The sequence below is a fragment of the Trachypithecus francoisi genome, unplaced genomic scaffold (assembly GCF_009764315.1).
Source record: "Trachypithecus francoisi isolate TF-2019V2 unplaced genomic scaffold, Tfra_2.0 Lachesis_group10, whole genome shotgun sequence".
Lineage (NCBI taxonomy): Eukaryota > Metazoa > Chordata > Mammalia > Primates > Cercopithecidae > Trachypithecus > Trachypithecus francoisi.
In genome coordinates, this window is record NW_022681455.1 from 2,593,704 (window position 1) to 2,614,825 (window position 21,122).

Below are 21,122 nucleotides of genomic sequence, written 5' to 3' on the forward strand. Positions count from 1 at the left end.
AGGCATCCTGATGTGTGTGGTCTTTTGTTTGTAACCTCTGTCAACTTGTAGACTCTTCTGTCTTTGCTTCCTGTGTTTTAAAAGTCTGCACTGGGCAGTTGGTGGGCCTTTCAACCTGGAAATTCCTGTCTTTCTGTTCTCGGGAAGTTTCTTTTTTTTTTTTTTTTTTGAGACGGAGTTTCCCTCTGTCGCCCAGGCTGGAGTGCAGTGGCCGGATCTCAGCTCACTGCAAGCTCCGCCTCCCGGGTTTACGCCATTCTCCTGCCTCAGCCTCCTGAGTAGCTGGGACTACAGGCGCCCGCCACCTCGCCCGGCTAGTTTTCTGTATTTTTTAGTAGAGATGGGGTTTCACCGTGTTAGCCAGGATGGTCTCGATCTCCTGACCTCGTGATCCGCCGTCTCGGCCTCCCAAAGTGCTGGGATTACAGGCTTGAGCCACCGCGCCTGGCCAGTTTCTTTTTTTATTCAATAAATTTATTTGTTTATGAAAGACCAACTCTTGCTCTTTTGCCCAGGCTGGAGTACAGTAACGCGATCTCGGCTTACTGCAACCTCCACCTCCCAGGTTCAAGCGATTCTCCTGCCTCAGCCTCCCAGGTAGTTGGGATTACAGGCGCCTAACACCACACAAGGCTAATTTTTGTATTTTTAGTAGAGACGGGGTTTCTCCGTATTGGTCAGGCTGGTCTCAAACTCCTGACCTCAGGTGATCCACCCACCTCAGCCTCCCAAAGTGCTGGAATTACAGGCGTGAGCCACCGCGCCTGGCCTCAATAAATATTGAGTGCCTGTTTTATGCTAAGCATTCTTGTTGATGTTGGAAACACATCAGTAATTTAGAAGAGACCAAAAATTCTGTGTTCTTGAAGCCTATGGTATGAAAAATACTGTGTTAATATGCCAAGTAGTGGTAAGTGCTAGGCTAAGGAGAAAATGAATGAAAAATTGGATATGGAAAGGGTAGGGAGGTATGGGTGCAGTTTTAGTAGAGTGGCCAAGGTGGATCTCACCAAAGAAAGTGTTTGAGTCAAGACTTCAAGGAAGTGAATGTGACTTTCAGACACCCGGGAAAAGATCATTCCAGGCAGAGAGAAAAGCAAGTGCAAAGGCCCCAGGGGAGGGAGCACGGTTGGTGGGTTCAGTGTCCAGTAAGGAGCCCAGTCTAGCTGGCAGGGAGGAAACGGTGGTAGAAGCCGAGGCCGAGGATCATGGAGCTTCAGATAAGGTGGGACCTTTTAGGTCATGGTAAGGGCTTTGGCTTTTACTCGGGGTTTCCCCCAAGGGAGTGTCATGATGAGACTTTGATGTTGTAGGGATCCCTCGCCACAGTGTTGAGACTAGACGGTAGGTAGGGTCAGGCTCATCTTTTCGGTCAGGTAGGTCAAGGCATGGCTCCCTGCATTCTGAGTGCCAGGTAGGGAAAGAGGAAAGTCGTCATACATCAATCAGTATGTGCCTATCACTTGGATCTTCTGACTGAAATGGTACCCAAGCCCCTGGCTCCATCTGGGGCTCTCTGCTTCAGAGATCTTCCCATGGCCTGGAGTAGGAGAGGGTGTCTGGGGACCCATCTTCCTCTTCCCTACCTCCTGCCACCTTCCAAGCCTCTGAGACGTTTGCCACGTTGATGCCTTGGCATTCCCCACTCGACTTGCCAGGTCAGTTGTCATTTGCCCGTCACGTTTCCACCTCTAGCATCATGTTGCCATTATTTACCTTGTTCTCCTCACTTTTAAGGATTGATGGCTTTTAAGGATTCCTTTATTGTATCTTTGGTGGAGGCTTTGGAGGAAATGAAATTACACATGGGTCCAATCCGTTACCTTTACTAGTATTTCATTAAGAAATTTATAGCCCAGTTTTTTCTTCATTTTGATTTTTTTTTGGAGATGGAGTCTTGTGCTCTTTTGTCCAGGCTGGAGTGCAATGGCGTGATCTTGGCTCACTGCAACCACTGCCTCCCGGATTCACGCCATTCTCCTGCCTCAGCCTCCTGAGTAGCTGGGACTACAGGCACCCACCACCATGCCTGGCTGATTTTTTTGTATTTTAGTAAAGACAAGGTTTTACCGTCTTGCCCAGGCTGGTCTCGAACTCCTGACCTCAGGCATTCCGCCTGTCTCGGCCTCCCAAAGTGCTAGGATTATAGGCGCGAGCCGCCATGCCTGGCCAATTTTGATTCTTTAAAAATAACATTTTTATAGGCCAATCGTGGTGGCTCATGCCTGTAATCCCAGCACTTTGGGAGGGCAAGGCGGGTGGATCAGGAGGTCAGGAGATCAAGACCATCCTGGCTAACATGGTGAAACCCCATCTCCACTAAAAATACAAAAAATTAGCAAGGTGTGGTGGCGGGCACCTGTAGTCCCAGCTACTCAGGAGGCTGAGGCAGGAGAATGGCGTGAACCCGGGAGGCGGAACTTGCAGTGAGCCGAGATTGCGCCACTGCACTCCAGCCTGGGTGACAGAGCGAGACTCTGGCTCAAAAAAAAAAAAACAAAAAGACACATTTTTGTTGGGGGATGGAGTTACTTCCAGATAAGAAGTGTGCTTGTGATGTAACCAGAGGTGACATTAACTCCTAAACAAGCTTTTCAATCATGACTCGCTCCTGCCAGTTTCCTGAGGGACAGATCCCAGTGGTGGTCAAGGCACAGGTGTGAATGTATGCCAGGAAAATATATGAGCATCATAACTCAAGCCAACAAATAAATGATGAGAGCTCTTTGAGATCCATCATCCTATTAGACATGTGGCCCTGAACACACAGTATGTAACACGGACACGGGGCCTGTTCTGGAGCGTGTGGTGCTGGGGAGAGCCTGCAGCACACTTCTTGCTGTATCCAGCAGCGGGGCACTGAGCAGCCAACTTTCTGTAATTGTAAAATCAAGCTTGGAAGTTTGGAAATGCTTGTCTTTTGGTTTCAAGGAATCTTATTATGTGAAAGCAGATTTTTAACGTTTTGTAAAGCAGATGTTCCCTGCCTGTATACCTAGCACATACCACGGTGAGCATGATTGTGAAAGTACACCATAGCTGAACCCTGGAAAAAACGAAGGCAGTGAGCCAGAGTTTCCGGTGAGGGAGGCACATCTCTTGCCTGTTTACGGTAGAATTCAACAATTGGGGGCAGCCCTTCCATATGATGCCATTTAAATATCACAAGTTATGGGCCAGGTGCGGTGTCACACACGTGTAATCCCAACACTTTGGGAGGCTGAGGCGGGCAGGTCACTTAAGGTCAGGAGTTTGAGACCAGCCTGGGCGACATGGTGAAACCCCATCTCTGTATAAAAATTGGCTGGGCGTGGTGGCACACACCTGTAATCTCAGCTACTCAGGAGCCTGAGGCAGGAGAATCGCTTGAACCTGGGTGGTGGAGGTTGCAGTGAGCGAGATTGTGCCACTGCACTCCAGGCTAGGCGACAGAGTGAGACACTCCATCTTAAAAAATAATAATAAGTAAATAAATAAATATCACAAATTATGTTCTGATTCTGAAAAAGCGATATAACCACCAAACACAATTTATTCCTTTTGCTCCCAGTGTATTTTGTAGTTTTGTTCACCCTCATACAGCCAAACCTGAATTTAATAACAGTAAGAATAGTGACTTGCAGAGATTTGTTCCAACTGTTACAAGAATGGTTGTTAACTCATCTTTTCCAGATACAAGTCTTCAAACCTGGACAATGTTATCAATTAATTCCAAATGACAGAACCCGCCTTTTCATACTGATGTTATATGAGAAAGGATGAATTTCCTATACTTTCATGTAAATGCCATGGATATCTCACTTTTTTATGGATTCACCTTTGTGTAGCGACTACAGTTTGAAAGCACCGCTACAGATTCATAGATGCGATTCCAGGCAGTTTGAGCCCACGGAGGCATTTATAACTTAAGCAGAAACCAAGCAGAAGGAAATATTTTTAATAGAGTTAACAAATCTTCATAAAAAGCAATCATCTAAAACTAAATGTTTTGAAACTCTTAAGCCAGTCAGGCTCCGGGGAAGACGCAGATGGTCCTCTCAGGCCACTGAGAAACTTTTAATCAGGGATCACAAGTATTAGGTATGGGGAAGGTTCGGGCGACCAGCACAAGGTGAGGAGCAATTCCCTGGCAAGGCCTGAAGAGGCAAGAGGTGGGAGCACACAGGGAGCCTTGGGAGAGCAAGAGTCGGCCAGCAGCCTTCAGACAGGAACTGCGGCCCTGAGTGGAGGCACCTCTTGAGTAGGGAACCTGGGGTTAGGCGGAGGAAATGCATGGTCTGACTCCTCTCTCTCTTGCCCTCTCATCTCCTGCCAGTCCCTCCCACTAGCAGGACCAACCAGAAGTTTCCCTGGTTAAAAAGCCAGGCGAGAAGGGTGGAGAATAACCAGTGTGCACAGATCTCTGAAATGAGAACTACGACTGCTGTGTTTCAGGAGAAACAAAATTCTTTCTGTGTGATTGTATACCTTGAGAACCAAGAATGGTGCGAACAGCTTATCGTCCAGTAAAGTGGCCACATGGAAGCAAGAAGTGAAAATCCATAGCTTCCGGGCCACTACTGTCATCAGAAAAGACACCAAGAAGGATAGTCCATTCTCAGTAGCAACCTGGGAAGAACCTGAATTGTAACTGAGGAGCAGGACAGATGAAGAAAACCTACCATACTATTCCCGACTATCGAAACAAAACAAAATGCGAACGAAAGTAGAGAGAAGCCGTTTTCCTCAAAGGCTCCATCTCCAATTTATTTGTACATTCCCGGCATTCTTGGCAAGTGGAATGTGATCAGTACATATTTGTTGAATGACAAAATGAGGGGGTGAATAAACTTTCCCTAAGGTGTGTGTGCAGGCGTTTGAAAAGGAAGTCTGTCGTTGATGTTTCTGTCCACCAGGAGTCAGGCTTCAGCCAGGAGAGAGGGAGCCAGCGTCTAAGCTGTCTGTCACCAGGCTTCCACCAGCTCCAGGTCACCAGGTTCAGGCCAAGACTGAGTTTCAGTATTTGTCCTTAACCGGGCAGATTCATAAACAGTTTTAAAGTAGAGCTTATGTATTTGTCTGATGGAAAAAGTAATACATGATCATTGCACGTAGGCACAGGAGCAGATGCAAAAAAAAAGATAAAAGATAATAAAAATCAATTTTAATATTTAATATTTTTTCTAAGTGATAACCAGTATAAACATTTTAGTGTATGTCCTTTGGGAATTTTTTCCTGTGTGTGTGTGTGTGTGTGTGTGTGTGTGTGACTACACCATCTGTTTATAGCTTGCTGTTTCTCACCCCTCACATGATTTAGTCTCTTGGTGTGTGACTTTTCATGACTGAGTTGGAGCCAACACCAGGGAGCTGCACCCCCTCCTGTGCTGCGCCCCACTGGCCGTGCCATCCACAGGGGGTAGGACACGCCAGACACCTAGTAACTGGATGTATTTATTGTATTTTATTTTATTTTTGAGATGGAGTCTCACTCTATCACCCAGGCTAGTATCACCCAGGCTAGAGTGCAGTGGTACAATCTCAGCTCACTGCAACCTCTGCCTCCCGGATTCAAGCAGTTCTCCTGCCTCAGGCTCCTGAGTAGCTGGAATTACAGGCGCCCGCCACCATGCCCAGCTGATTTTGGTATTTTTAGTAGAGACAGGGTTTCACCGTGTTGGTCAGGCTGGTCTCGAACTCCTGACCTCAGGTGATCCACCCGCCTCAGCCTCCCAAAGTGCTGGGATTACAGGTGTGAGCTACCACGCCTGGCCAAGAACTGGATTTAATAAGAGAAACAGAGAACCTCACACCAGTCTCCCCTCGTTCAGCACCCTGCCCCCAGGGTTCTTTCAGCTCTCCAGCCAGCCACACTTGGTGAGGCGTGTGGGCCCAGGAGTCTGTCTGCTTGGGTTCAAATCCTATCTGAGCCACTTCACTCCGTGACCTTGGTCAAGGTTATTTTCTTTCTTTTCCCTCATCTTTAAAAAGGGCATCGGCCGGGCGCAGTGGCTCACACCTGTAATCCCAGCACTTTGGGAGGCTGAGACGGGCGGATCACAAGGTCAGGAGATCGAGACCATCCTGGCTAACATGGTGAAACCCCCGTCTCTACTAAAAATGCAAAAAAAAATTAGCCGGGCGTGGTAGCGGGCACCTATAGTCCCATCTACTCGGGAGGCTGAGGCAGGAGAATGGCGTGAACCCAGGAGGCGGAGCTTGCAGTGAACGGAGATCGCGCCACTGCACTCCAGCCTAAGTGACAGAGCGAGACTCCGTCTCAAAAAAAATACACACACACACACACACACACACACACATATAAAATAATAAAAAGGGTATCAAAATATTACCTAATCACAATGGAGCCTACGTGATTCAAATCTGGCGTTGCTTAAAGTCATGTCTGGCACACAGTCCATAAATGTTGGGTATTGCAGTGGCGCATTCTCCCCATCTCAGTTCAAGCATCGCTTTCCTCTCAAAGCCTGCGCTGAGCCCTCAGGCTGGGTCGGTTTCCCAGCCCAGCTCTGTGCAGCCCTAGGCGCTCTTGCTCACCTGGGCTCTGAGCCATTGTGGTGTTCCAGGGCCTTGGGTGGTTATGGACTGGGTACTGCTGTCTCCCTCTGGGCTCTCCCTGGATGCCAGCCTGCATCCTCTTTCATTTTCTCCGCTCAGGAGACAGGCTGAACGTGGGGACTGCGGAGGCCTGCAGTCTTCCAAACACACTTGCTGCTTCATTTTGGCTGGCAGCAGCCATTGCAAACATGTATTCCCTGCCTGCCATATGCTGGGCACCATGCAAAATGTTTTCCATATGTAATCTCCATTTCCAAAAAGACTAGATAAGCGATGCTGTTAGTATGTCTATTTTATATGGAGAAAAGGAGCACACAACTTAAGATGGCAAAGTGACTTCCTGAGAGTCAGCTAGGATGGAAACCCCCAGAGCCTGACCTGCCCGGCCACCTTGCCAGTGGCTCCAGGCTCTTACATGCATCGAAACCACCTGGAGGGCTCGTTAAAAATCCCAGAATTTCGAATTCAGTCCATCTTCAATGGGGCCTAAGAATTTGTGTTTCTAACAATAAGTTCTCAGGTGGTGCTAATGGGACTAGTCCACACGGACCACACTTTGAGAACCACTTCACTGTGCTATGTGATCTGCCGTCAATAGCCTAGAAATAAGTTTTTGGTGGCAAACAGGCTCTTTTCAGACCCACCTCCTGCCTCCCTACCTGTAGCTGTCATTTATCTTTTCTTCCTTGCTCTAAACACATTCAGTGACTTATGAGGCCTTACGGAGGCCCTGAGTCCTCCTTAAGTCCTATGCCACCTGGGCTTGCCTTCTTCTTCCCCTTCCCGTCATCCCTTCTAAAACCAGCTGCTGCTTCTTTCCAGGTGTTTTTCATCCACACTTGAAATGGCTGCATGGGTGGGGAACTGGCTGCTGTGTGGCTGTGTGAGGAGGGCAAGGCCCAGGGGGCCTGGCTGAGGGTCAGTGGTGAGCAGGCAGAAATCCAGAGGAGAGGACGTCTTCTTCTGAGTCTCACAAAGGCACACATTGGCTCGCTGGGCTCTGAGGGAAGAGAGAGGCTTTTGAGCAAGTCCGTTTATGCTTCTTGCCTATTTTGCTTTAGCTTGTGGCTTCCAGTGAAAACACACCTTCTTACTCATTTGGCTCCTTACTGAGGAATAAAATATATGAATTCCACTCCGTAGCCTGCAAATTATCTACCTGCCTCATCACCGCCTCACTGTTGCAGGTCGTTGAGACGAGCGCAGTGGAACAGAAAGTCTATTGGGCCAAGAATAGACTTTCTGGTACAACATTCCCCAAGTGTGGGGAATGGTGAATGTCAGAAGCTTGAGTAGCAAGTGCACACATGGGGCAGGTCTCTTGTCACTTGTACTAGTTGTGCTGTAGTCACAGCAGGCTCTGAGGAAGCCAGGGTCCATGTGGCCATCTGCTTGAGCAACCTGCAAAGTCCTGGGTGTGGCATTTCTTTACTCTGCATGAAAGTTACTCAGCTGCCACCTCTATGACCAGCCAACTTTGTTTGAAGCAGAAAGTATTTGAATTAGAATTCCATATTTCTTCCATTCTCGAATTTTTTTGAAATCCTACCCCCATGATCTATGAAAAAAAATATGAAGTCTTCATCTAACCATCCACTTCATTAAGACTGTCCTTCCTCTGCTCACATCACACTGCATAGGTTCTGTCTTTTTGGCTATGGGTTCTAAGCCTTCTGAGAGCAAGCAGAGTCACAGTCATGTTCACTCCACAATGTTTGGCTCCTAGGAGCTTTTCAGCAAGTAATTGCTTAACTGACTTTCCTTGCTACAGAAGATGATGCTTTTCAAGAATAGACAACTCCATGTCGCAGATAGTGTCGGTGTGAACGTCCCCTAGCTCAGGGCAGTGGATTAGTCATGAGCTGAGATCATTTTTCATGCTCTGATTTGCAGGGTGGAATGACTGGTGTAGCTTAGGATATGGTATGAATTTCTTACTGGTGTGCTAAAAACAGGATTCACATCCCTAGTGCCTTATGATTGTTTATGCAATAACCTCATTACAAATGTTGTATTGCTGTACCTTCCCATGATGTTTTAATGAAGTAGAATTTTAAAATATAATTAACATGCTTAAGGTCATAAATCATAAAACAGATTTGGACAACTTCTGGATCATAATATGTCAGCCTCTCTAAGCCTCACTTTCCTTATCTCTTAAAGGAGGATACATTAATCCCTAAAAACTCATGCAGTTTAAAAATACATTGTTATTGATGAGGCGGGTGGATTGTGAGGTCAGGAGTTCGAGACCAGCCTGACCAACATGGTGAAACCCCATCTCTCCTAAAAATACAAAAATGAGCTGGGCATGATGGCATGCACCTGTAATCCCAGCTACTCAGGAGGCTGAGGCAGGAGAATTGCTTGAACCTGGGAGGTGAAGCTTGCAGTGAGCCGAGATCGTGCCACTGCACTCCAGCCTGGGCAACAGAGTGAGACTCCATCTCAAAAAAGTAAATAAATAAATAAATAAACCAACAAACCACCAACAGCAAAACATAGCTGTTATCTGTATCATCAGAACCACTTAAAGGAAACTCTCCATTTTGCTAAGGGGTCATGAAATACATATTTTATATCCTTCCAACAAGCTTCCATGTTGAGAAAACTGGCTGTTGAGACAAGGCCATTGTTCAGTCTCTGGTAAGTCACTTCACTCATTCAGGCCTCGATTTGCTCAGCTTGGAAGTGGGTATAACAAGGACTTCTAGGCTCACTTTTATTTTTTGGCAGGGCCACTTTTACATTGGAAGTTTCTTATGAAAATCAAGTAAGATATGCAGATAAAAATATTCTATCAACTGTCAAGTGCTATATAAAATTAAGGCACGATTATTTTGACTGTTTACATGGGAAAGCATTAATAAATATTAGCAGTTTTCACAAGCCAGATGCTATGGAAGTCAGCATTGTTTCATTAGCTCGCATGATATTCAAATAGGAATGGAATGAACTCCAATGGGAAAATGATCAGTGTGCCTTGTGCTTTCCTCTCTCCTTGTCTCCTTTTCTCCCTCCTTGGAGAATCCTTGGCTCCTTCCTCCTTGGGAGAGAACAGACCTGGATGGCCACAGATTTTGATGGGCGTGCTTGCTGCCTTTTGTAAGCAGGAGTTGTCTTGGCCTCTTTGGTAGATTTAGAAGGATCTGTTACTGCCTGTCTGCCCACTCCATCTGCCCATTCCTGTAACTGGAAGCAGGCTTGACTGAGAAGCTAAATTTAGAGAATTTAGGATCATCAGAGAATACTGCTGAGCCTGGTGATGGTGTGGAAATCGTGAAATAGCAGAGGAGAGGAGCCCTCAGGACAGTTCATACCAGAAACCTCTTTTCTAGTTTCCTCTGGCCTGTGGGTTGTGACCATGACACAGAACCGGAAAGAGAACAGATGGGGTGTCATAACAGCGAGGCTTATGAAATCATTGCAAACGTTTCTGCAAGTCAGGCTTGGACTAGGAGTACGAGCTGCCCTCCAGGTGAGTGGCACATCTATGACCCCACAGGACTGCCAGCCCCATGCTTTCAGCCAATGCTGCCCAGGGTGTGGTGCCCGGACCAGCAGCCAGCAATGCCTGAGCCCGTGAGAAATGCAGAATGCAACGCCCAGGCTTGGCCAACTCAGCCCGAATTGCTAAGGAATCTGTGTGAACAAAAGCTCAAGAGATTTTTTTGTGCCTCCTTCATTTTAAGAAACAATATTGGCTGGGCTTGGTAGCTCACACCTGTAATCCCAGCACTTTGGGAGGCTGAGGCGGGTGGATCACGAGGTCAGGAGATCAAGACCATCCTGGCTAACATGGTGAAACCCCGTCTCTCCTAAAAATACAAAAAAATTAGCCAGGCGTGTTGGCATGCACCTGTAGTCCCAGCTATTCGGGAGGCTGAGGCAGGAGAATGTAGTGCACCCAGGAGACGGAGCTTGCAGTGAGCTGAGATCGCACCACTGCACTCCAGCTGGGTGACAGAGCCAGACTCCGTCTAAAAAAAAAAAAAAAAAAAAAAAAATCAGCCTCTGCTGCGACTTCAAGCTAATGCATCAAACTAACTTCAAATGAATTCCTCCTCTCCATTCAAATATGTTTAAGCTCACAGTTTCTTTTTTCTTTTTTTTTTTTTTTTTGCATCAAGAAGATACTTTTAAATACATAGTTGCTAAAATACTTGTGAGGTAGTGATAACTTTGAAATGAATAATATTTTAAACATAAAATTCACAGAAAGCCCCCTATTGATTGGAATCATTGCCTGCAGTGAGTTGCAATATATTAAACAGATAGCTCCTGCTGCATACCCAGTGACGTGACCCCTCTACTGGGCGGTGGATGGAGACACACTTGCAGTGATCTGCTTGCTTAGCTCCCGTGGGCATGGAGGATTCTGCATACACGTGACAGCAACCCCTTTCTCCAGGGACGTTTACTCTTCCTCTACTCTAAGCATGTGATGTGAGGGGAGCTGTGGACTCCTCAAGACCCAGGCTGCCCCGCCCAGCACAGGGAGGAACACTTCCTCCGGGCGGCCTCCTCTGGTGCCCCCTCCTCAGGCCCCAATCACTCTGCCCAAGGACGGGCTCTTGGCCTAAGTGCTTCCCGAGGAGCACAGGAGCAAGCCCTGATCCTTTGGTCATGACGCTCGGAGATGTGAACGTGTTTCCCGCTGTGTGAAGAAGCCAGCGTGAGGAAACAAGGCTGGGAAGAACCCAGTCGAGAGGAGGCAGCCGGGCGGTGCCAGGCCGAGGGACAGGTGTTTCTGACACCCGCCACACCCCCGCCATTTCTGTGGTAGCTTGAAGCTTCCAAAAATCCCTTCCTTTGCTTCCTCTTAATCCAGTTTAAATTGGGTTTCAATAACTGGCAACCAAGAGGCGTTGTGACCGATGAACAGCAGGGCTCGTGTGGGGGCGGAGCCGGGACAGGTGCGTTCCAGCCGTGCAGAGGCCTGTGAGGCCACAGGCGCGGTAGCCATCAGGGAGGACGGAGCGCAGCCCCAGAAACCTCATACCCATTGGGGTACCTTGGTTTATTGGGAACTTGGGAATTTGGATTTTTTTTTTTCTTTTTTCTGAGATAGAGTCTCACTCTGTTGCCCAGGCTGGAGTGCAGTGGCATGATCTCAGCTCACTGCAACCTCTGCCTCCTGGGTTTAAGCAATTCTGCTGCCTCAGCCTCCCGAGTAGCTGGGATTACAGGCCTGCACCACCTTGGCCAGCTAATTCTTGTATTTTTAGTAGAGAGGGGGTTTCACCATGTTGGCCAGGCTGGTCTAGAACTCCTGACCTCAGGTGATCTGCCTGCCTCCGCCTCCCAAAATCATGTGATTACAGGCGTGAGCCACCATGGCCAGCCTGGATTTTCTATTGAAAAAGGAAAACTCAAAATGTATTTTGAAATGGAGGTAAGCAGAGTGTCTTTGTCTTCAAGAACTATGAAAGTCTGGTGGGAATGTCCTTCTACTCTAGTTTTTATTTGTTTGTTTGTTTGAACTTCAATCAGAAGCAGCCAGGCTTGGAAGCTGCTCCTCCCTTATCTCTGTGCCTCTCCATCAGGCCCCATCCCCTGATACCACATCCCTCACCAAGAGGCAGAGGCTGTGGAGAGAGCATGGGCTTTGCACTGAAGCCTGGTTTCCAGTCCTGGCTCATTGCAGCCACACCCTGAACCTCCATCCTTCATTCATAAAACTGAGCAAATGACACCTACATATAAGACGGAAGAAGAGTTCAAAAATGAATACAAAACGCATGGCACGGAGAAGGCGTCTTGCTACAGATCTTGAACGTCTCCTATATAATAACCCTTTCTAGTCAAAGGAAAGGTTTTTCTCTCTGATCCTGAACGTTTTCAGAAGTGGCCAGCGTCACACTCCTGTGCTGGGACCCCGACACATGTGGTTTTTCTGTCCACCTGCAAAGTCAGGAGTGTCAAACACTCGTTCTGGGGCATTTGCTCCTGGGGGCCCTTTTCCTGTGTTGTTACAACATACATAAGTAAATGGAGCTAGGTGACGGTCTGCATTCGAGCCCTAAGATTAGACCACTTACAGATAACCAGCACCATGTCACACAGCATCACAGGACTGGAAAGGAACTTCTGAGTCACTTAATCCAATTTCCACAGTAACCACGTGTCATCCACTGACAATGTGACAGAAACACCATGGTGGGGACAGGAAAGATCAAAATCAAAGATAGTTTGGTAGATAATGTGTCTGATGGTAACTGTTTCCATTAATATAGCTAGTAAACACCAACCCCTAATCTAATCAACTCGATAATACTTCTGCCTGCAAATAAAAAATGGCACATTATTTTTAGCACAGTGACTATAGGTTACAGATATGGAGAATTTAACTGGAAACCTGACTGCCTTCACTAAGTACGTGAGTAACAGACCAAGGCAACTCCTTCACTGACCCTATGCCCTCCCGTGATATTCCATTTAGTTCCCTCGGAGTTTCTGTGGATGGTCCAGGCTCACTGGAGAAAGGTCGAGAGGGGGTTTGTGAAGCAGCGTCACTGGGCGCTGTTTATGAATGTGTCTGAGCCTGGTGAGACAGAACACAGTCAAATTCAACAAGTACCATGAAGTGGATTTCTTACTCACAGGTGGACAGCAAGGGACTGCAGAAGCTGTGTCTCCATTGCAAGCCAGTCCCCAAGGCTCAGGAAAGCTGCCCGGAGCAGGTGGAGTCTCATCTGTGTGTACCCCACTTGCACCACAGCTGAGGGATCCCCAGAAAGCAGCCTGCCCTGGGTTTTATACCTGGAGTCACAGGACACACTGGGCTGCAATGTTGAAGGACGTCCTGTTTCTAGGGGAGACTGGAACAGAGCCCAGGCAGGCCCAGTCAGTCCCTCCCTATCTCAGGATGTGGCATTCCAGCATATTCTCTGGTTATTCTTGACAGCTATGAGTGAGAAATGGGGCAGAACTGGGTTGGTCCAGGGTTACCTGGAGAGCTGTCCTGCAGTCCACCTCCCAACCCAGGTAGCCCCTTCCACAAAGCCAGTCCATCGCCTCTGCCCTCCGACCTCTCCAGATCTGAAGGCAGAGGCATGTCTTGTCAGGTCAATGTAACACCTTGATGGACACAGGCTCAGTGCAATGTCATTGAGCCATAGCCAAGTTACACTTCACCAGGCCCGGGGGACCACAAGCACAGCAGGATGGCCAGGCCTGCCAGGAGCAGCAGTCTGGCCCAGGATCCCAGCAATCCAGGTAACAAGGTTGGAGAAGAGTGCTTGGTGGCCCCACTGTGGCCCAGTGGGTCTGCCTCCAGATCTCCTCTCCTTGTGTCTCTGCAATCCCTGACACACACACTCTTCTTGGTCAGGAAAGACAGTCTTGAGCAATCCTGTCATCTGAAGCAGCCTTCCAGAAGGAGCCAAGGGCTGGCTGCTGGCTGACCAGGCAGAGGTGGTGGAGGCAGTGATACCTGCCACGCTCGGGGACAGGTTTCTTACGTTTTCATGAGCACTGACTCCTACGATGGTACCAGAGATCCCTCAGGGGACATAAACCCGGTCTGTTACTCCTCCTGGCAGGTCCCTAGCGAGTCTGGCGTAAAGCCCCAGATTGTTGGCCTAATGGTATGACCCATTCCCAGGGGTGACAGCCAGGTTGCTCCCAGCACACCCAGTGGGCAGGATCCCACCACCCGCCAGCTTTGCTGGCATAACATTGCCCATCCCAGGGCTGCCCACAGAGAAAGGTGTAGCCCTTCCCCCACGTTACTGCTCAGTGCCTACTCGGAGGTGTGGAGGCACTGGCATTCACCAGCCAAGCCTCATGGATGCAGAGTTGTTGAGCTCAGTCTCCCCTGCACAGAGGGCTGGTACTAATCCAATTCTTATTTTCTTTATTGCGCAGGGACACCTCTTGTCCAAGGAAACAAAGGAGTGGGGTGTGTCAAAGGACCAGCCCATGGAGAGGTTTATGAGTTGTGTTCATGCCATTTTGCTGCAGAATCGGTTAAGTTAAAACATGGCACCTCCAGCTCCCTCCCACGCCTGGGTGCCAGAGCCTCCCTCGGTCAGCCAGGGCTCGGGCTCTGTTGGATGCGTGGTGGTGTCAGGCACACAGATGTCATTCACCACTGCTGCGATGAGAGGGTTGCTCTGGTCAGGGACAGAATGAGGTCTAGAAGAGCAGATCTAGCACTTTGCCAGGTTGTCTGGGAGGGCTACAGCTCAGAGAGCCTGACAAAGGCATTGCGCTCCCGGGCCTCTGCTGCTACATCCTTGTGGAAAAGCAGAGACACATTAGTGCCCCTCCCCTATCTGGGGTTCCAGGTGTTCCCCCCCGTGGACAAAGCTGGGCTGAGTTGCTGCAGTGACCAAGTCTGTCTGCCCCAGCCCAGGTCACTACCTCTGTGGCACCCATGGCCCCTGTTGCATGACTCAGACCTTCTGGCCTCAGTCATCTAGTCCAGGAAAGGGTGTCACGTCCTGTCCAAACAATGTGTCTGATAACGTTGCCCACTCTAGCGGAAGATCAGATGTTCTCCCTGCCACTAGAAAGACCCTAGCACCTTGATATTCCTTGGTCCCATCCCCACTCCTGTGGGACCCTGTAGAGGGGAGACCCCCAGGGGAAGTATTGAGTCCAGGTTCAAGTTGGGGGCCCTGTCTGGGGTACTATGGCAGCCTGAACCACAAACCACCTTCAGGACCTGCACACTAAAGGGAGAAGGGAAAAAGAATGGTTGGGAATGCTGAGATTGGGATTGCACAGGTTTCACAGGTGTAGCCTAATCAGGTGGCTGCCTGCCGCCCCCCATTGCCATCACCCTTACAAGCCCAGTGTCTCTCATGCAGCGTCATGCTTCCCTTGTGCAGGAGTACAGAGTTGAGGGTCCATAATGCCCTAGTCAGATGGTGTCGCCCCGCTAGCAGGCCATCTTCATGTCCTATCTTTGGTTTCTTTGTGGGCGATGGTTCCGTCATTCAGTAGCCCCACTGGCCTGCAGGTGACAGCATGCATGGAAAGTCTATCCTATTTCGTGAGTATGCACCCATTGTTGTACTGCTAAGGCAGTGAAGGATGTTCCTTGGGCAGAGTGAGGTTCAGGGATATCCAAAAACATGACAGAAGCTCCTCTCAAGGAGTGGCCATGGTAGTCTCAACATCCACATGAGTGACATCTCTGTGTCCCTTCCAGGCAGCAAGCTATTATCATAGTCCTTTAATAGGAAACCCAATAGTCCAGTCACTCAGTAGCCATTCTCCTGAACAGTCATCTAGGCTGTTAGCCACAGTCCATGAATCAGTGAATATCTAACAAGATATGGTGGTGGCCTGCGTGACCATCACCACTACCTGTGGTCCAGCCCATTGGACAGAATATCCTTGTGCAGTCTCAATCAAAAGACAACCATTCTCTGGCCAGACAGTGGCCACAGCCCAGTGGACCCTGTCTGCTCGTTGCTCTGCAGAGCTGTCAGTAAACCATGCCGTATCATAGGCAGTCCAGTCTCTGAATCTGAATCTTGGGTTCCAGGTAGCCCCAGGAGGAGCGGAAGCACCCCCGTCAGCTCACATGGTACTTTCTGTCAAGCTAGCCATTATTTATGAAGCCCACCGGCCCCTCAGGTCCTGGCTGGATCCATTCTTAAACGTACTGTTTTCATTTAACTGGTGAGCTCTGGTGAGCCTATCTGATTTTATTGGTGGGATTTGTAAGTATTCAAGTTGGGCAGTTCAGGTTACAACATCGCATATGGCTCTCCCGTGTCCTCCAGGGCCCAGTAGCAAGCAAGGAGCTGCCACTCAATAGATGTATATCTGGGGGCTGCTTTAGGAATTATGTGTCCAAAACCTGAGGCCGGTGCACCCCAGTGGCAGTTTCCTGTTGCAAGAGGCTCCAATCGGCACATGTGCAGACAGCAGACACCTGTAATTCCACTGGGCTAGCAGGCTCTAAAAGTTTTAAAGTCAGTGCCTGGGACACAAGTTGTTAAGTGACTTCCAAGGCCTGCTATTGCAAAGGGCCCTGTTCAAAGCTGGCAGCTGTGCCCATCACCTTGACTAAGGGGGGCAAAATAACACAAGGTGAGTATATGCTATCTCTAGCACCCAAAGAGACCTACCTGCTATGGGACCTCCTCTTTATTCGTGGATGCCACTAGGCCAACAATTTTTGTTTGATGGCATCTGGGATATTTCTTTGGCTTCCTGCCCAAGTGGCCTTGGCGTTCAGCCTGCAACAGTCCATTGTTGGTCTCCATCCCCTGAAGGTCTTTTTGATCAGCCAAAGTCAACTGTCACATTGTGACAGAATGATTTGTAACATTCTTATCAGAGTTAATGCAAAGTCCTGTTCTCCACTTTGCATTCAGTACTGCTTTTGTTGAACAACCCACTGGGGCTTGGGGAGCTTAGGTGGTAGGCACTGCTGCTGTGAGGGAGTGCCATCTAGGTGGTGTGACATTCTGTGCCACAGCAGCCCAAGGGTCAATGCCTATCATGCAGAAGTCCTCAACCATTTTGGCACCAGGGACCGGTTTTGTGGAAGACAGTTTTTCCAAGACAGGGGAGTGGATGGTTTCAAGACGATTCAAGCCCATTATATTTATCATAACATTCTCATACGGTGCACGCAACCTAGATCCCTCACATGCACAGTCCACAATGGGGCTCGCGCTCCTATGAGAACCCACTGCCTCCGCTCTTCTGACAGGAGGCGGAGCTCAGGTGGTAATGCTCCCTTGTCCACGCTCACCTCCTTCTGTGCGAACTGGTTCCTAACAGGAACTGGTTCCTACAGGCCACGGATCAGTAGCAGTCTGTGGCCCGGGGGTTGGGACCCTGTTACAGTGTACTCAGAGGTGGGGACCATGGTCACTGTGCCCAAAATGGCCCCAAGGGCCCCACCCACAGCAGATAGGCACTGCCAGTCGCCATGTCTGTCCTCAAAGCTGCCAATAGCATCAGTTTCATTTTTCTCTTCTTTGACAGGAGCATGGTGGGGGCCTGGAAACCTTGTCCCTACCCTTAATTGCACCATTTCTTTTGGGACAGCAAAACATTCTGTCCTCTCTCATCAGCTACCCCAGAGAGCCACGACACGGCCTCTCCTGCATTTTGCCCACATCTATCCCTTAGATCTAAATTCTCCTTTTCTGTGAAGACCCACATTGTGCATGTGGGTTCCCTCTTGGGTACCCCGGGGTCCCCGTTAGTACCCACTCCTGAACTCTCCAGCCCTGGGAATGAGTGATCATGTAAGCGCCCAGCAACCAGGGGGTTGTGTGCCATGCCCTCATTTCCGTATTCTTTTCTTCCCCATCTCAATCCTTGCAGCCAGCTCACTCTCATCTGTGTGTGTGTGTGTGTGTGTGTGTGTGTGTTTAGGGAAGGTGACTCTGTTCCACTTATCACCCTTCCTTCTCTATAAAACTTCCAGCTTCATGTCCAGACCCCCACACCCCCAGGCTGATGTCTCTGCCTGGGCTGGGTACCGAGGGGTACCACCCTCCCACTTTGCCAAGAAGCCATGGTCCTGTCAGAGCAGACCCTGCTCACTGGGCCAGTTTTGTGAAGTAAGTTCACAGGGAACTGGTTAACAACTTGTCTGAGTCTGGTGAGACAGAACTCGTCACCCCCACCCCACCCCAAAGCTCGTTACATGAAGTGGGATCTTGCTTGTAGATAGGTGGCAAGAAAACACAGAAGCCCAGAGCCTAGAGAGAGCCTGTCCCACAACTACAACAGTGAGAAAATCGTGGCAGTGAAAGAGATCTGATTTAGCCAACTCCTTTCTTACCTTTAGCCTTCAAACTGCCTTTAACTATTCCTGGGCTTGGGCCAAGCTAAATTTTGGAGATATTTAGCTTGTAGTTTAAATGATAATAGTCCTTTTCCAAACAAAATTGCTTCTGTAAAACTAATGAAAGGCCACCAAGCTGGGAGGATGAGAGGAGCCCAAATTCTGCTAAGGCGTAGACATAAATTATTACCAGACATTATTGTGGAGTTCACAAGGTGTGCAACTTCCCCAGTTACTATGTCACTATTGTAGAACCTAAGATTGGCCTTTTTAAGATGTCTTTTCAGGTTTTTTGAGTGTCTGACATTGTTGGCCCCACCTGGACCCACGAACCACTCCTGTAGCCCCAACCAGAAGTGACTCAGCACCAGGAGAACTATTTCCCACCACCCAGTGACTGCAGCGTCAACCAATCAGCAGCAAACACCCAGCCTGGCCACCACTCCTCTCTTACCCCAAACTCGCTTTGAAAAAGCCTAGCCTCCCAACTTTCAGGGAGGTTGATTTGGGGAATAATAAAACCTTGACCTCCCATTCCGCCAGTTCTACGTGTGCAAAAACTCTTTCTCTATTTCAACTTCCTTGCCTTGATAAACCGCCTCTATCTGGACAGCAGGCAAGAGGAATGCACTGGGCACTTAAACTCCAAGGCTCAGGAAAGCTGCCCAGAGAAGAAGTCTGGAAAGAGTAAAACAGAAGGTCTTTGGCCTATGTGGAGATAAAATGCACCTGTGCATACCAAACACCGATGCAGAAACTCGCTTCCTTCTTCCTCACTTGCTTCCCAGAAAATTGGCAGCCAGATCTTTAATATCTAGGCAGGAAATGGGGAGTCTCCCCTGGGATTCTAATCAGAGAAAGAGGAAAAACCTAGAGACCCACAGTTGTCTAGTCCCCCACTCTTAGTCACAGGATAACCAATTGTCAGAAGCCCAAGAAAATGGTATTTCAGAATACCGTGGGTAAAGAGAATATGTTTCAAATTTCCAAAGAAAAAGATAGCTCACATGCAAAGGATCGGGGACTTGCAAATGACAACACTGCAAAAATAGAAGGCAACGGAGTATTGCCTTCAAAATTCAACAGGACAACGATTTCTCAAGTAGAATTCTAAACCACAACTATCAATCAGATCTGACGGTATCGCAAAATAGGTGCAGACAGCCGGGTGCGGTGGCTCACGCCTGTAATCCCAGCACTTTGGGAGGCCGACACGGGTGGATCACGAGGTCAGGAGATCGAGACCATACTGGCTAACACGGTGAAACCCCGTCTCTACTAAAAAGTACAAAAAACTAGCCGGGCGAGGTGGTGGGCACCTGTAGTCCCAGCTACTCGGGAGGCTGAGGCAGGAGAATGGTGGGAACCCGGGAGGCGGAGCTTGCAGTGAGCTGAGATCTGGCCACTGCACTCCAGCCCGGGTGACAGAGCGAGACTCCGTCTCAAAAAAAAAAACAGGTGCAGACATGTAAGTTCTCAACAACAACAAAGATAATTGCCCGTGTCATTTTCCAGGAAGCAGCCAGAGGGTAGCTTCCCCCAAAGAAGAGAATGAGCCAAGATAAAGGAAGACATGAAATAGAGACTATTAAGAAGTCCAACCCAGAAGGAAAAGGAAATCTCGGATGATATAAATCTTCAGCTGAACAAAACAAATTATGCAATGACACATCAGTGCAGGGCACAGTGGGCACCCCAGCCAGAGCAGGCCGTGTGACTCTGAGGTGGCACGCCTCTCTCAATGTCACTGCCCCCTCAGCCTTGTGCCACCTCCTCCCTGGGATGAAACAATGGGAGGATGTGCTCCACCAACCAAGGAGATAAAGTCAAAAAATAGGAAGATGTGAGATGCAAGAAATAGAGAATTCAAGCAGGAAAAAGGCAGAAGGAATTCCATGAGTTAAAGTGAAAAGATTTGTTAATCATGTCTAAATACAGCTGGAGGGAAATCAAAAGAGAGCAAGTGGCCAGATGTGATGAAAAGGAAACATTCCCACTATTGATGGGAATGTAAACTGGCACAGCCACTATGGAAAACAGTATGGAGGCTCCGCAAAAATAAAACTAAATATGAAACTGCCTTATGTGGGGCCGGGCACAGTGGCCCATGCCTGTAATCCCAGCACTTTGGGAGGCTGAGGCAGAAGGGATTACTTGAGACCAGGAGTTCAAGACCAGCCTGGGCAACATAGTGAGACCCTAGCTCTACAAAAAGTAAAAAATGTTAGCTGGGTGTGGTGGCACATACCTGTAGTCCCAGCTACTCAGGATACTGAGGCAAGAGGATTGCTTGAGCCTGAGAGGTTGAGGTTGCAGTGAACTATGATTGTACCACTGCATGCCAACCTGGGTGAGAGGTTGTCTCTTAAAAAATAAAAAATAAAAAATAAATTCCACATAATCCAGCAATCCTTCTTCTATGTATATATGCAAAGGATGTAAAAGATCTCTGAACCCCCATGTTTTTTGCTGCATTACTCACAATAGCCAAGATAATGAAACAATCTAAGGATCCAGTGATGGATGAATAGATTAAAAATGTGATACATATACAATAAAATGTGATTTATCGCTAACAAAAAAGAAAATCCTGCGTTTGCAACAACATGGATGAGCCTGGAGGACATAATATTAAGTGAAATAAACCAGACACAGAAAGACAAATACTGTATGATCTCATTTATATGTGGAACCTAAAAAAGTCAAACTCCTAGAAACAGCAGGTGGAATGGGGATGGACAAGGGCTGGGAAGCAGGGAAAGGAACGGCGAGACGTTGGTCAAAGGGTGCAAACTTG